The 15,533-nt window shown below is 40.9% G+C and overlaps 1 pseudogene; it reads left to right on the plus strand.

Moving 5' to 3' along the window:
- The window catches only part of LOC138026986 (monocarboxylate transporter 8-like), a 9,304-nt pseudogene extending 182 nt beyond the window's left edge, over positions 1-9,122 (plus strand).
- The last annotated feature ends 6,411 nt before the right edge of the window (positions 9,123-15,533 follow it).

Here is a 15,533-nt window from a genome sequence, read left to right on the forward strand (position 1 = left end):
GTTTGTGCTTAGCTTTGGAGTTTTATTTCCGGAGTTAATTGACTATTTTGAAGAGACGAGAGAAAGAGCAGGTTAGTCATCAACGTACCTTGATGTATTTTTTCCTCTCTTTTACAGCTGCATTAGCCTCCCAGAGCATCTAGCGTTTTTCGGCTCTTGTTTCACCCGCAGGATGCCCTCGCATGCTGCAGTTGCCCCTGGTCTCAGAGGCTTTTTCCATCATAATTCTTCTTCTTCTTCTTCTTCTCAGAGTAAATTTAGGCGCGAAGAGAATCAGTCTTTAATTGTTGCTTTCTGCGGCTAAATTTCGTGCGAGAAGAAGACCTCTGGGACTAGGGTACAGTTGTACCACTTTCACGATGAATTACGTAACAGTTATTAACGCTTCACGCCTCAGTGGCAAGGTCCATCCGTTTTATCCGCTTAGGGCGATGGCTTTAGCGGTCGTTGCATCGTTGTTAATTCACGGAGTGACCTACTACGGGGATAACTGCCATTTAAAATGTTTATACTATCCGAATTAGCACCCCACAAAACTGCAAAATTTGAGGCCCTGTCGATGAACGTCCAATAGAATCATGAGCTGTTGGAAATAGACCGTACCCTTAATCACGTAACGGATCAGAATTCTTTTGTTGAGTGACAACTGAACCATTGCATTCTTGTATTTATAGTAGTCAATCAACAAAAGAACTTTGATGTTTTACGTGATAAGATGTAAGGCCTATTATTCAGCCCGACATGTTTATTGACAAATTCCTTGTAGGCTTGACTGCCGAATACCCTGGTACTAGGCTGTTATCGATTGTGCTGGTAAAACTAGAATATTATGCTACTAGCAGGGCCCAATTTTTGCCCAAATTATGCCACTTTTTCCTAAAATTATTCCTTTTGCAAAACAAGCGAAATAAGTCCAAAAAATGTATCAAATATTTGTCATTAATGGCAACACTAGCTAGCTATTTCCGTTGTCTGGGACAGTAAGTGTTTGTCACGCACTTATTTTCACAACGACTTTCATGCAAAACACAAATAAAATCATGTAGCTAAACGTTTTTGGTGTCACAAGCTCGTCTTCTATTGTATTTTGCTTTCGTTGTGTTAAAGAAACAGCCTCCGGCTATGTTTTCTGGTTCAAATTCCCTCAGAGAGTTGCAAGTTTTCTGTCGGTGTGACTCATTCGCAAATGAGAGGCACTGGGATCAACACTTCCGGGGAGGCCTTTCCACCGTTAGAAAACGGATGCAGCTATAACATTGACCAAAAATGGTCTCAGGCTTATCAATATATACCGATTATGCTAGCAGTGCTACTTTAAAAAAAATAAGCAAAAATTATGTCAAAAAGTTTGCTAGCACGATCTGTAAAAGCCTACCTGGGACTCTAACAAATTTTTTTTGTTGTAGTTGTTTGTTGTTGTTTTTTGTGTTTTTGGGGTCTTATGCATTATGCATAAAGACTCCTAAGTCAGAGGCAAATCTTTTCAGTTTGTCACTTTGAGGACGAGAACACACGTGACAGTCTGGCTTGTAGACTGGGTACTAGTAATTGCGAGTCATTGTTTGTCAAATGTCGGCCATTTTGCTTCTGGCGTCCGTCGTTTGTAAAAAAATCAGCGGTCGTTTTCCCTGTTTTGGGAAAAGATTGAAGAGATTTCCGTCGCAAATTAGTTGTAATTGTTCAAGGTAAGTTATTTCTTTTTCAAAATTGATCTTTTGTGCTGTTTCAGATTGGTTTTCTTTCTTTCTTTCATTTCGAAAATTAACTACACTTTCCTGGCTTGTTTGTTCTTTGTTATTTGGGCGACCCTAAAAGCCGGAATGACGGAACGGCGGAACGGCCGAATGGCGGAATGGCGGAATGGCGGAACGGCGGAAAATGACCCCAAATCCTAAAAGACGGAATGACGGAAAATCACCCCAAATCCTAAAAGACGGAATGACGGAAAATCACCCGAAATCCTAAAAGGGAAAAAAGGTACGGGTTTGCGAGACCCCCTTCCCGTGTAAAATAATTCTTTTGTTGTTGTTAAAAATTGGTTATCCTTCAGATTTTTACTATCAATTCTCGTATTACTTGTGTCACGCCGTCACTCCGTCACGCTGGGTAGACAAGAGGACAGACCACGGCTCTTGTAGATATCTAATCGTTGGAGCCGTTCATCAATAGTTATCACTTGAATAGGATGTCTAAAATGCGTGCAATTCCACTGTTGGTTTCGGCTTGATCAATAAGAAAAGCGAGTTAATTCCTAAAAGCCACAGATTGTCGAAAAATTACCATAAAACCACAGAGACAGAAAGTAGTGTTCGCAGGTATTTTCCTTCAAATATATCTCAATTCAGTGGGAATCCAATAAAATTATTTTTAACATAACATCTGGGATATGTCAAGCGCGAGAAAGATTTGACAGCTAGCGACAACACGTCGCCACGTGGAGATGAAATTTGTGACGAAAGCGACAAGACGCAAATCGTCGACTCTGTGTGGGCTAGTATGCACTGAGTATGACCTTTAAATTGCCCTCCCTGAAAGGGAAGTCTAATGCAGACAAAAAGACTACGTGTCGTCCAATTCGGTCTGTAATAATACTCGTGAAGAACAAATCAGACTCGCGCTGTGCGGTAGTCTAAATTGGACTCCACTCAGTCCTATTACCAATAATTATTATGACCGTGGTAGAAAAACAATCTTCCAAAAGACAAGACATTTTCGCATAGTTTTCACTGCAAGTCATTTCTTGTTAAGGTTTGACGTCGAAACGTCAACAGTTGTGAACATGGTTTATATTGACAGTTCCGGATAATGTTAGTTATTGTTGAGATTATTTCCAGTTAATTTTAGGGCCAGGCGACGAATTGTTGATATTAATAGTTTTCGTTAATGTTAGTTACTTGTGATATAAATTCTAGTTGATTTATATTTTCGAATAATTGCTGCAGTTTCGCGCAAATTATGCAGTCAGAATTCAGGTGAAAAGTATACAGATGTACACAAGTTTTTAACATAGCCAATTAAGCATGCTATTGTGGTTGATTGTTAGGGCAATAAGCGAGAAATAACTTCAGTCGTTTCGAGTTACATTAACTCTAACGTGGTGTTACTGGTTTTCGATTTTGGATAATTCCGTCTTTTAGGATTTGGGGTGATTTTCCGTCATTCCGTCTTTTAGGATTTGGGGTCATTTTCCGCCGTTCCGTCTTTTAGGATTTCGGGTGATTTTCCGTCATTCCGTCTTTTAGGATTTGGGGTCATTTTCCGCCGTTCCGCCATTCCGCCATTCCGCCATTCCGCCGTTCCGCCGTTCCGTTATTCCGGCTTTTAGGGTCGCCCAGAACTGTATAGATTATTTCCAATAACCAAAATATTGTTCAAAGTAGAGTTATCAAAGTAGAATTGTTCAAAGTAGAATTATCTTGTATTTGATGGTATATAATAGCAGTAAGTGACATTGCTACACATTGCTTACCAGCATTCACACCAAAGATTGCTTCATTTCCTTGGCTAGAGTCAGTGGACACAGTGGTTGCTAGATCAATGATATCAAATATTGTAGGACCTGGAGTTTCCCCCACATCATCACCTGTATTTTTAGGTACTGCGAATGCTGTGTGTACCATCAATGTTTATTCCTGCTACTCCAGTAGATGCTGCTAGTAACACTGTTGGATTCTCAGGATTCATTGGAGCATGTCTATAGATTTTTACTACAGTGTGGTAAATTGTTTTGACCAAATGGCTTTTCCCAGCACTACCTGACCTCCAGTTACAAATAAATAAACTGGTTCAACATTTTGTGACTTCAGGCTGTTGAGGTTTTCATTTATTTCTAGTCCATGAAAGCACCCTGTTGAAAGCTTTGCATTGCATTTTTAATTATTTAATGATCTAACTGATTCACGTAATTGGTCATCAGATATTCCTCTTGGCTGTTTATACATTTTTATTGCTGATGGACTGTGATTTCCAGTAGTTTGGGAATTTGCACCAAGCTCTGAGGGTACTTGTTTATTGAACATCTACTGATGATTCATCTTAGAATTCTAGTTGAATTTCAACATTCTCTTGATCATTTATAAGATCGTATGAATAAATGACAGTGTCATGCTTGTTTTTTAGCCATTCTAGTGCTTCTGTTACTAGTAAATAGCTGATAGAGATGCTGTAGTGTGCACCAAAAGTTGTCTAAAGTGTGCAAATTGCAATAAGAGAAAGATTAGCGGCAAGTCATTAATATAAAATTCAAAACAGGGCCTGAAATTTGAAGCATACTGAACAAACCCATTTCGCTGCTGCATTGTGGCAAATTTTCAACCAATCACGCATGGACGCATGGTGGGCTGAATGGAGTTAAACTAAGCATAAGACCCCAAGTACGCATTGCGGACCTATTTTTTTTTTGTAGCTGGCTTTGCGGTACGCATAAAACAATTTAAGGCCCTGTTTACAAGCTGGTAACGGTAACCCTGGTGCTGCATCGAGATGTATTTCTCCGGGTACTCCGGTTTTCCCATCTCCTCAAAAACCAACTTTTGATTTGATTTTCGGTAATTTGTTGATTTCAGTGTCCCCAATCAGTGCTCCAGTGCTAGAATACTACACACTTTAATAAAGTTCCTTTCCTTTCCTTAAAATTTTGGTTAATCGGAGCCTGAACTTTCTTATAAAAATTTTCCTATAAAAAAAGAGTTTATGCGATGATCCATCTATCTTTTGTTTCATTTTCATTCCGTCGTTCAAGAAGATTACATTTCCTATATTTTGAATTCATAGTTTCATAGTTTGGAGAATTGTTATGTGTAGCCAAGAGTCCATCCCAAATTTATCTTGTCCCCATCAGTGTCTCTTTTTAAACCAATTTTTTTGCGGGAAAATAAACAATAGACCAAATCGGCTAACTCAATTTTGTTCCAGCAGGAGCCCATGAGTACGAGCTTGCCTCTCCCATACAGACCCTATGAGTCAACCTTTGCGCGCAAGTTTCTGTTTTTAGAACGCGTCTGCTGTGAACTCACTGTTTAGAATGGCCAATCAGAATAAAGTTATTGCCAACGAAGACAAAAAAAGGCAAAACCAATGTAAGCAATTTGTGCAAATTAATATAAAGGTTAGTCTCCTACAGAAGGGTTAGTTCCAAAAATAGAAAGATACGCGTAATATAGCAGATACGCGCTATATCGTTGACTCAAGGATATAGTACATAAGGAAGCTCCTATTTATGAGCTCTGGGCACCTGGTTCCAGGTGCATTGTAATGCAAATGCAATATACAAGGAATCTTAACCTCGAGAGATTTGAAGTGGTACACATTGAGTTAACCTATTAGGTCTTCTGATTATTTTCCGGCAAAACTTGGTTTAAAAACAAACACTTTTCTGTCGTTGGTAGGGACAAACCCGATACCATTTTCTTACTCTTTGGTAATAGACTTTTGGTGTAGCTTAATAATCCCTCAGTGGTTGTGCTAGTAAAAGTAGCATGTTATGCTATTAGAGCAGTGCCCAGTGTTACAATGGTCTTTAAAATGGTAACTGATGATTATTCAGCAAAATCAGGCGCTCGTTAAGGCTCATACTTGGCCTAGGAGTCAACCCTTTCCCGAGTACATTAAATTATAGAACCCCTAAAGAGATTCAGCACGCCCACTGTTGTGAAGCCGATCAAAACAGAGCTACCTAAGCGTAAAGGGAAATATACTTTTTTCGGGGAAAACCTGTTCTTAAAGATCAGTTTACTGAGGAAAGGGTTGACTCAAGGAATTAGTGGAGATGGAGGCTCCCCTTAATTGATGAGCTCCTGGATAAACTCAAAATGTTTCAAACCAGAGTAACATTTAGTGTCGAAGTGTCGAAGTGTCGAAAGTAATTAAAGATTCCCCGTTCCATATTTGGCATTCCCAAATTTCGAATGCCACGTTCCGCGATCTTTGTTTCAAAGAAAGCCGAACGTTAACTTTCGTTATTTCGCAATGGATGTTCAATCCTAACAGTGATCCTCCCCAAAATGTCCAAGAAAGTTCATTATGTTCTAATCTGGGATTTGATTTGTACTTTTCACAATCCACTTTTCATATTGTGACCCTCTTGCAATGATGCTTGGCGCTCAGCCGGAATACAGTAAACAACTTGTAAACATCTTGTCTTCAGCATTTTTTTTTTCTTTATTGGCCTGAGAATTAAATATTTGTGGGTGATTTAATCATTACTGATAGGCGTAAGCAAGCATTGCAAATGCCCACAGATTCACACTTATATTGCATGTGTCACTTATCATTGACAGCTTTCGTTGGCTCGGCAACCTTGGGTATGATCTGGTTTGCAAGTCCGCTGGCTGGCTGTCTGTGATCGCTTCAGTTGCCGAATCACGACATTTTTGGGTGGATTACTTTGCGCAACAGGCTTAGTAGCCACTTCCTTTGTTCAGAGCATCACTCACATGTACTTCACGTATAGCTTCATCCTCGGCTTAGGAGCATGTTTCATCTGCAACTCGTGTTATCTCGTAATTGGACAGTATTTTGAAAAAAAACTGTCCACAGCTACAGGCATTGTATCATTGGGAGCAAGCTTGGGCGTTCTATACACAGGACCATTGCTTCAAATACTTTTGGACGCTTTTGGATGGAGAGAAAGTTTGAGAATAATGACAGCATTTTACGGGGTAATTTGCATCCTCAGTTTGGCTTTCAGCCCAAACGTAGACAACAATACCCCAAAGGAAACAAATCTCGAAAATGATAACGAAGAAACAAAAGACGAAGAAAAGAAGGGCATTTCTCTGTATTGCAGCGTTTGGAAATTTCCTACCTTCACCGCTGCAGCGATTTCTTTTGTGGCTGCAGGTTTTGGAATGTACACCATTTACATCAGTTTAGTAAGTTGTCATTAAAGTCATACTTATTCAAAACATATTAATTATCTGAATGGCATATTAATTGTGGCCGTATCCTGTAGGTGTTCTACAAAACTCGCCAGTTCCTTCCCTCAGTTGTACTACGATCCAATTGAACGAGTTAAACAATTTTTCCTTTATTTTACTCAAACGACAGTAATATTGCTTCTATTGTGAGGTAAAATGTCAATCGCTTTCTATCCAAACAGAAAAGAGAGTAGGCATAAAACCATCAAATGGCTACTTGAATACCAAATGATGGGCAGCATTTAATAACGCCTTGCTAATTTAAGAGTGAGAAGAGATCCTCGCACTTATATCTAGAGAATTTAAATTAAGCAATTGTTTGTATTTGAAGGGCGGGTTATAGACGAAAGAGTGAAGTGAATCTTGTACTTATCTGGACAATTTAAGCAATTGTCTCTTGTAGACACCTGAAAAAATCAGCTGCCTCAAAGGGATTTGAACCCTCGACCTCTGTGATCCCGGTACATTGCTCTACCAACTGAGCTATGAAGCCACTCTGTTGGAAGAAAGTCAATTTGTTGGGCTCATATGTTCCCGTGAAAGGACCTGTGACTGAAAGAAATGCAAATATTTAAAGTGCAGGTTATAGATGAAAGGTAAAAGTGAGCTTGGTACTTAACTGGACAATTTGAGCAACTGAGGTTATCACTTACTTTTTTAAGAGAAAAATTCAAGCTTGGCAACGCTAAACAATGTGTTATTGTTTTGCCTTTACTTCTGTAGGTTAAATTTTCCGAAGAAATTTACATCACAGCCCAGGAAGCCTCTCGTTTATTCATCTTCATCGGACTTGCTTCGTCCATAGCGCGTCTAATAACGGGAGGGTTGTGTAACGCGAAAAGTGTGAATCCTGTTTACATTTACCAACTATCTATGTTAATAGCCTGCATAGCTACATTTTTGCTGCCATTTTCTACGAAGTACTGGCATCTAATACTCTTCAGTACTGCCTATGGTTTAAGCGATGGAATATTTATAACAACGTCGGCTTACATATTGCTAAGCTGTGTGGACACCAAGAAAAGAACAGCATCTTTTGCCATCGGCAGTATGTCTTATTCCCTCTCTGCAGCGGCCGGCGGGCCAATTGCTGGTAAGTTACTTAAGACCCAGAAATACGGGAAACGTTTTCCGTGCAACTTGTCGCGCAACGATGTTGAGTTGCAAATTGAGATGGTTTGTTGCACGTATTACAACCTCCTCGAGCAACAATTTTTTATGTTGCAAAAAGTAAAAGCGACGTCTACTTTTTGCAACATAAAAATTTGTTGCCCAAATTGCACTCGAGATCATGTGATTACTTATAAAAATAACCCCACCCCCCCCTTTCCAAATGAACTGTATTATGGGATAGAGAATTAGTAGAGAAAGGTGAAAGCGACGGTAACTATGTCAATTATCCCGAGAAGATGGAAAACCGTAAACCATATTTGCCGCATTCAAATTCACTCAGGGTAGCCATATTGTTTTTCTGAGGTCATTTGTAACCCAAAATTGCCGCCACCTGTATATAGCTGTATACATTCAACTTTCTAGGCGGATTTATCATGTTCACCTTTTAAACTTTATAACTATTCACCGCGATTAACTAAATTTCTTAGCATTGTTGTAAAATATTGTTTTAACGGGTGCAACTCTCTCACTTCACAGGCCTGATGGCAGACAAGACAGGAAACTACGTCTATTCATTTTACATGACGGGAGCAACTTTATTTGTGGCATTTCTAATTCCATTCGTGTTAGTAGTTTTGAATTGTAAGAAATCTAGGATTCATCCCAGGAATGCGGTTGAAAATTCTGAACAGATCTAAAACAAGAGCAGCAGAGCAACGAGAAACGAGCAAGGACAGGATAAAGCCTTTTTGGAAGACTATACTAGCTTATACCATATACTTTTAGACGAATTTCCTGGCCGTGCCTTGAAGTCAGCCCCATGGGCAACTTAACAAAAGGTTTAAACAAGTTTCAAGATCAAGTAGCGTCAAGTTTTAATTATCTACTTGCACCAATCTCGTAATAAATCAGTTAGCATAATCATTGTCTGCAATTGCTCCTTGGACACGAAGATGTCCCAAAAGAAATCATTCGAAGGCAGTGCGTATAAAATTTTATTATTATTATTATTATTATTATTATTATTATTGGGGCTCGGATTTTTTCCGAGTTCCCAGTGGGTTCTATCAACATCTCATTTCTCATGTGTATATATCATTCTCACATTCGCTCATTATTATTATTATTTTTTTTTTCTTTGGAGGGAGGGGGGTGGGGGTTAAAAGAGATGTATTACGGGATTTGTGCAAGTAGAGAATAAACTTCCTATTACCATCAAAAACTTTAAAGACCATAAACAATTTGTAAGGCATTCTTCAAGATTTTTATTAGCGCAAGCTGAGGAAAGATCCCATGTATATTCTGATTTTAGATACTTCTGACATTGCGGGTGAAGAGCCATTCACTTGGATATTCTGCAATTAAGTCATTATTATTATTCTTGATATTATTATTATTATTATCATTATTATTATTATTATTATCATTATTATTATTATTATTATTATTATTATTATTATTATTATTATTATTTTTATTATTATTATTCTTACCACCTTATAAGAAAAGCCACTAGAATAGGATTCTTAAGTGGCACATTGCCCATTGTTTGTTTTGTATTTCTTATCTGGTTTTAGTTTTATTCGAGAACCCTTCTGTAAACCACTTCTCGAGACGTGGGTATACTCAATAAACATGATTACTGCTACCACTACTGCTACTTCTAAGACTACGACTACGACTCCTACCACTACTACTACTACCACCACCAAAGGCAGACAACCCTAAGGATGCGAGAGCGCGTGACGTCACGTTAAGTTCACTCACCTACTATTTTCTGCATTGTCCTGAGTGATTTGATGGGTTTTTGGGACGCTTCGATTTCCTCTTCAGATCACACGTATCGTCACATGTGTGATCTGAAGAGGAAATCGAGGCGTCCCAAAAACCCATCAAATCACTCAGGACAACGCAGAAAATAGTAGGTGAGTGAACTTTATTTATCTAGCTGCCCATAAAATGACTTTTCGAAAAGAAACATCGTGATTTGAATTTTTTTTTTCCTCGATCAGTTGAATCGGCCGTTATCTCAAAATAACGTGACGTCACGCCCTCTCGCATCCTTAGGGTTGTCTGCCTGTGCTACCACTACTGCTACCACTACTACTACCACTACTACTACCACTACTGCTACCATTACTACTACCACCACTACCACCATGATCAGACAACAGCTCATTTACCCTTGGCCATCAAGCATACTTTCAACGTGCGAAACGAAATGCTTAAACCGGGATAATATTATACAGTTCCGATAGTAGCACAGGCACCCCAAGCTCAGTGTGAGCATGGCCAACAAAAATATAAGGATTTGTATGGGAATCCCGATAAAAAGCTTAAGAATAGAATTATATAAAACTAGTTATAGCTGTCGCTAAAGTGCCAACGAGCCAAGCTTGCGTGATCTGGCGGCTGCAAACATCACGCGGCGTACTCGTGCGGCACTCTCATTGGTTATCGCTACGGTCAACATTTCATCGCTTTGGTCTACATTACAGCTTTTGGTCTACATTACACTCAAATTTGAAGCGCTTCTGAGATTTCGTCCGCCTAAAAATCTTCTCGCGGCTCTATAAGCTGCCGCCTCGCCAGGCCTTCTGTCTTCAGAAGGCCTGACTCGTTGGCAATGAATCTCAATTAAAAAGGGTAACCTTATTGCCATTGTGGATAGCTTTCTTCCTGTTTGATTATTCTCCAGATCCGACGCGATTTGAGCCATTTTTCAATTTCTTGGTTGTCAACCGTTCACAACCCAAAAATTAGGTTGTAGGAAGCAGTGTGGACCAGTCGTTCGGGCGCATGCCTTGAGATACGGAGATTCCGGGTTCAAGACCCGCTCTGACCACTCGTTGAATCTGATTCTGGTAGCCCCTAGTTCAACTTCCCAGTTGCACTTGTAAATAGCTGACTGGTTTGCCTCCAGTCAGTCTGGATTCTTAAGTGTTGTTGTTGTTGTTGTTGTTGTTGTTGTTGTTCTGTTCCTTCATTTCGTTACGTTTCATTGGCCCTGCGAAGCCCCTATGGGGAGCGGTCAATTAAGTATGTATGTATGTATGTATGTATGTCTATGTATAGTTCCAGGATTTGTTGGTAGTCCCAACAAAGCTCGATTTAACCAAATTGTAAAGGATAAAACTTGCAAGCTCCACCTCTGCTGCTGCCAATCAACGAAGCCGCTTACTGCACACAAAACTAAAGATTTTTTACACTAGACGTTTGCAAGACAAATCGGTTGAAGAACACTTTTATTATGGATCATATTTGTAATTACCAATAAATTTAAATACTAGAGGGTTTTTAGAAAGTCATTGTGTTTCTAGCATATGCAAATGATTTTATCCGAATAATTTACTCTGAATTGGTAGCGTTCTTAAAGTGCCTATCACCTCAACACACTTTTCCACTTTATTTATTCTCCGAAATCATCCCAAATATACCGATGTTATTTTTAGAACCTTTTGAATGAAATTTCGCTTTTTTATTGGCTTTGAAAGACGGGAAAAGTGGTCAAACTTTGATCAATAATCGAGCAATGAAGGGTAATGGGTTTAATACCGGTTGACGTCACACAACGTATCCTCTACCTATCTACGATTATCGACAATAACTGACTGTTATCGTCAATTTAGATAACCCTGTGCCAGGACTTATGGAGCAGATCAAAAGAGATAAAGTAAAAGTTGCATCCCTGGACAGGATTTGAACCCGGAGCACCTACTGTGAAGAAACTGTTTTTATCCACTTAGCAGCTAAAGATCAACTCCCTGACAATTGCACCGATTATTTATCAACACTAGTATATTTAAGTATCTCTCACTCGTTCGCTGAGATACTTTCAGCACGAGAAGATGCAATTCGTATACCCAAGCGGCCATGTAATGTTTTGTTTCTTACATAGATATTGATGAAATGTCTAGATATAAAACAACTTGTTTTATTCATTTTCCAAATGATGAAAAAGGGGTCACCAACCTCTGAAACACGCATGTTGTGTAATATGAAACAAGACATGAAAGTTATGGAAAACAAATCATGATAATGTCAAATTTTGCAATAAAAATGTTAATGTAGTAGAGAAGAATTATATTAAAGCGCAAATATTTCTTACAATGAAGCGAAAGCTCGCGTTTTATTGGCTAATCGTGTTGGTTACATTGACAACACCTATATCCTCACATGTGAAAGATAAAAATGAAATGTTCACTGCGCGCGGTGAAGATATGATTTTTTAGTAAAAGGAGAAATTCTGGTGTTTCATCAATATATCATAAATATAGATATAGCTCTTTGGCATTACAAAGCTTTTGCTTTCATGTCCAAATTGAGCACTCTACTGGGATGAGTCATTGCCGCTAGCAATTGTGCATACTTACTAGCTCGCTAGTTTGAGCACTCTGGCATGGCTTAGATGTACCGCATGTGTGGGACATTTGGGGTGGCTTTATAAGCTCAACCTCCATCCCAGACATCATCACTGCACTGATGAGGCCCAGAAGGCCGAAACAGTACTAATTGGCTTTTTTCTTTTTTTGTTAGACCCTGTCCTAAGTACCTGCCGGGAGGGAACGGCGTGGGTCCTACCCTAAATTGTTTTCGGTGTGTCTCAGCCTACGACTGTATCTCCTCTGTGGTCTGATATTGTTGAGAATACGCCTGTGCCTCCCTCTGTTTCTGGAGCTGGCCAATCTGATTTGCCATGCCACATGGATACCAGTCCTGGTGGCTCTTATGCTCATAGATTGACTCTTAGTGCTGTTGATTCTCGTCCAAAAGTTTCCAGTGTAGCTCCGCGTCGCAGGTCTTATCTGTCTTCTTTGGAAAGAGAGCATTTTGATGTTTTGAATGTCATGCCTGATCTTCCTGCTTCTGCATACTTCACACTCCCTGACAGCTCAGTTACGACTAAGCAAATCTTTGATAGCTTGGTGAGAGTGGCTTTCCTCCGACGTCAGTCCGTTGTCTTCAGAGATCCCAAAATGGGTCAGTGGTCCTCACCTTCACGAAAGAGGAGATCCGAAACAAATTTCTGCAGAAGACGTCTTTCTTTGTTGGAAACCAGCCTCATGCAGCTCATCTTGCAGGCAGAGCCTTGTCTTATGTTGCTCTGTACGACGCTCCTTTTGAGTTACCTGACTCGGCCTTGACCTTCCGTTGTCGAAGTATGGCACTGTTTACTCTCAGCGTCGCTCCTCCATCCAGGGCTTCCCCCAGGTCCAGAGTGGTATCCGTACTCTTCGCATGTGTATCGATGATCGACCCCATCCCGTCATACCTTCGTTTTGGTAAGTACCTTCTTCGTGTCCAGTACGAAGACCTGTAGAAGATGCAACTAGCCAGATCATTTGGCCCAAGAGTGTCGTCAGATGCTCTGCTTTAAATGTAAAGTGATTGGCCATCATGCCACTGATTGTCCTGCTGGGGTTCGATGCTGTATTTGTAAAGAACCTGGCCACATGGCCATTGGCCGCTAATTCAAAAACCAACCTTTGACTTGATTTGCTTTCATCGTTAATTTCAGTTTACAGTGTCCCAATTAGTGCTCCAGCGCTAAAACGACTAGACACTTAAATAAAGTTCCTTTCCTTTCCTTTCCACTCTTGGTATCGCCGCAGGCTTTCGCATCGAGATGCCGTTTATGCTGAGCCCCCGAGCCAGCCTGCTGCTGACCCCCTTCCCGTGGATGTGCCCCACCCCTCCCCCCCCTCCTACTCTAGATGCTGAGAATGCTGATTCAGGTGACGTGGATCTTGATAGCCCCCCAGTGAAGAATGCAGAGGAAGATTCGGCAGGTTCTGAGGACGATTCCCTGGAAGCTGAATTTGACCAGCCCTTGGCCTCGGACCTTTCTTCTGGGCCTGCGCCTGACCTTTTAAATTCTCAAGGCCTCATCAAGGATGCCCCTGATGTTCAAGTTCCCGGTGTGCAGGAATTTCCCGTTTCTTCCCTGACCGATACGAGTGGTGAGAGTGACGAGTCTGAGCCTGAGAGTATTGCCACATCTGAACTGATGGATTCCGACGCTGTGCCTGATAATATGTCTCCTGTGTCTGAGCGGCCCTCTCGCCGAAGGAAGAGATCTCGACATGGCTCATCCCGACGCGCTGCTTTGGGCAAGTCGTCTCGTCTGTCGTTAGTAAGTGAGGATGCCCCTACTTAGTTTAGCCTTTTTAAAGTGCGCTACGATTAATGTTAGGGGTTTAAGTCAATCGTAAGTTTTCGCTGGTCTCTGATTTATTTCGTGCTTCACGCCTAGACTTTTCTTTCATTCAAGAAACCATGATTTCCGATGACGCTGTTCTGCGCTCCTTCTCCTCTTCGTGGCCAGGCCCCAGCTTATGGGCCTCTGCTGTCGGGAGGAAAGGGGGGTAGCTATCTTATGTTCTGATGTTTTTCGTAATAATGCTTCTGTTTGGCGGAAGGATCAAAGTTGGCGCATTCTCAGCTTACTTGTTAATTTTTACGATTGTAATCTTAATCTAGTTAACCTTTATGTGCCGACGATTCCGGCTGAGAGAAAGATTTTCTTACAGTCGGTGCCGTCCTTTTTTGTTCCAAACTCCCGGCTCCTGATTGGGGCGGGGGGGATATGAATTGTTTTGACTTGGCGCTTGACAAATTGGGTAGGTCGGTTTCCCTCGACTCCGGCTTTTCGGACGTAAAATTTCGCTGTAACCTCCGTGACGCTTGGCGTCTTTTGCATCCCCGAGACAGGCAGTTCACCTGGTTCAGCCCAGACCTTTCAATTGCCAGCAGACTGGATACATTTTTGGTCCCACGGCTTCTGTGTAGTCAAGTCAATAGGTGCGATATTCTCCCATGCGTTTTCTCAGATCATGACTTTGTTATTTTAGACTATGATATTGCGGCTCTCCCCCTGCGAAACCCGGGAGTTTGGAAGTTTAACAGTTCTCTCCTCGATGATGAATTCTTTTGTTTAGAGATTTCGGATTTAATTGAGCACTTTCTGACCTTTCGGCATTGCTTTGCTTCTCAGCGCGATATTTGGGAGTCTTTAAAGTCTGACTTTAAGCTCACTGCGATCGCCTTTTCTCGTCGTAAACATCGTTTACTCTCGTCCCAGGAGGTTTTTCTAACCAATCGCTTGATTGTCTTGAAGAATCGTCTGGCTTCGGGTGATATTTCTACTAGTCCTGAAATTCTGACTTCATAGGCTGCTCTGCGGTCGCTTTTAGATTCCTAGCTCGAGGGTTCTAAGATTCGCAGCAGGGCTAAGTGGGCAGGGGAGGGGGAGTCTCCCTCTGGTTTCTTTCTCGGTTTTGAAAATGAGAGACACGAGAAAGGCTCCTTCTCCTCTGTCTTTGATTCTGAGAGGCAAGAGGTTTTTTCCCTTCCTGACATGATTCAAGCTCACGAGCGTTTTTATTCGTCCCTATTTTCTGAAGAGCCAATTCACCCTGTAGCCCACCCCCATTTGTTTGAGCACATTACCCGCCGGTTATCGGATGCTGAGCGCGAATCATGCGAGGGTCTTCTTTCTTTGAA

This window comes from Montipora capricornis, chromosome 12 (genome assembly GCF_036669925.1).
Source record: "Montipora capricornis isolate CH-2021 chromosome 12, ASM3666992v2, whole genome shotgun sequence".
Classification (NCBI taxonomy): domain Eukaryota; kingdom Metazoa; phylum Cnidaria; class Anthozoa; order Scleractinia; family Acroporidae; genus Montipora; species Montipora capricornis.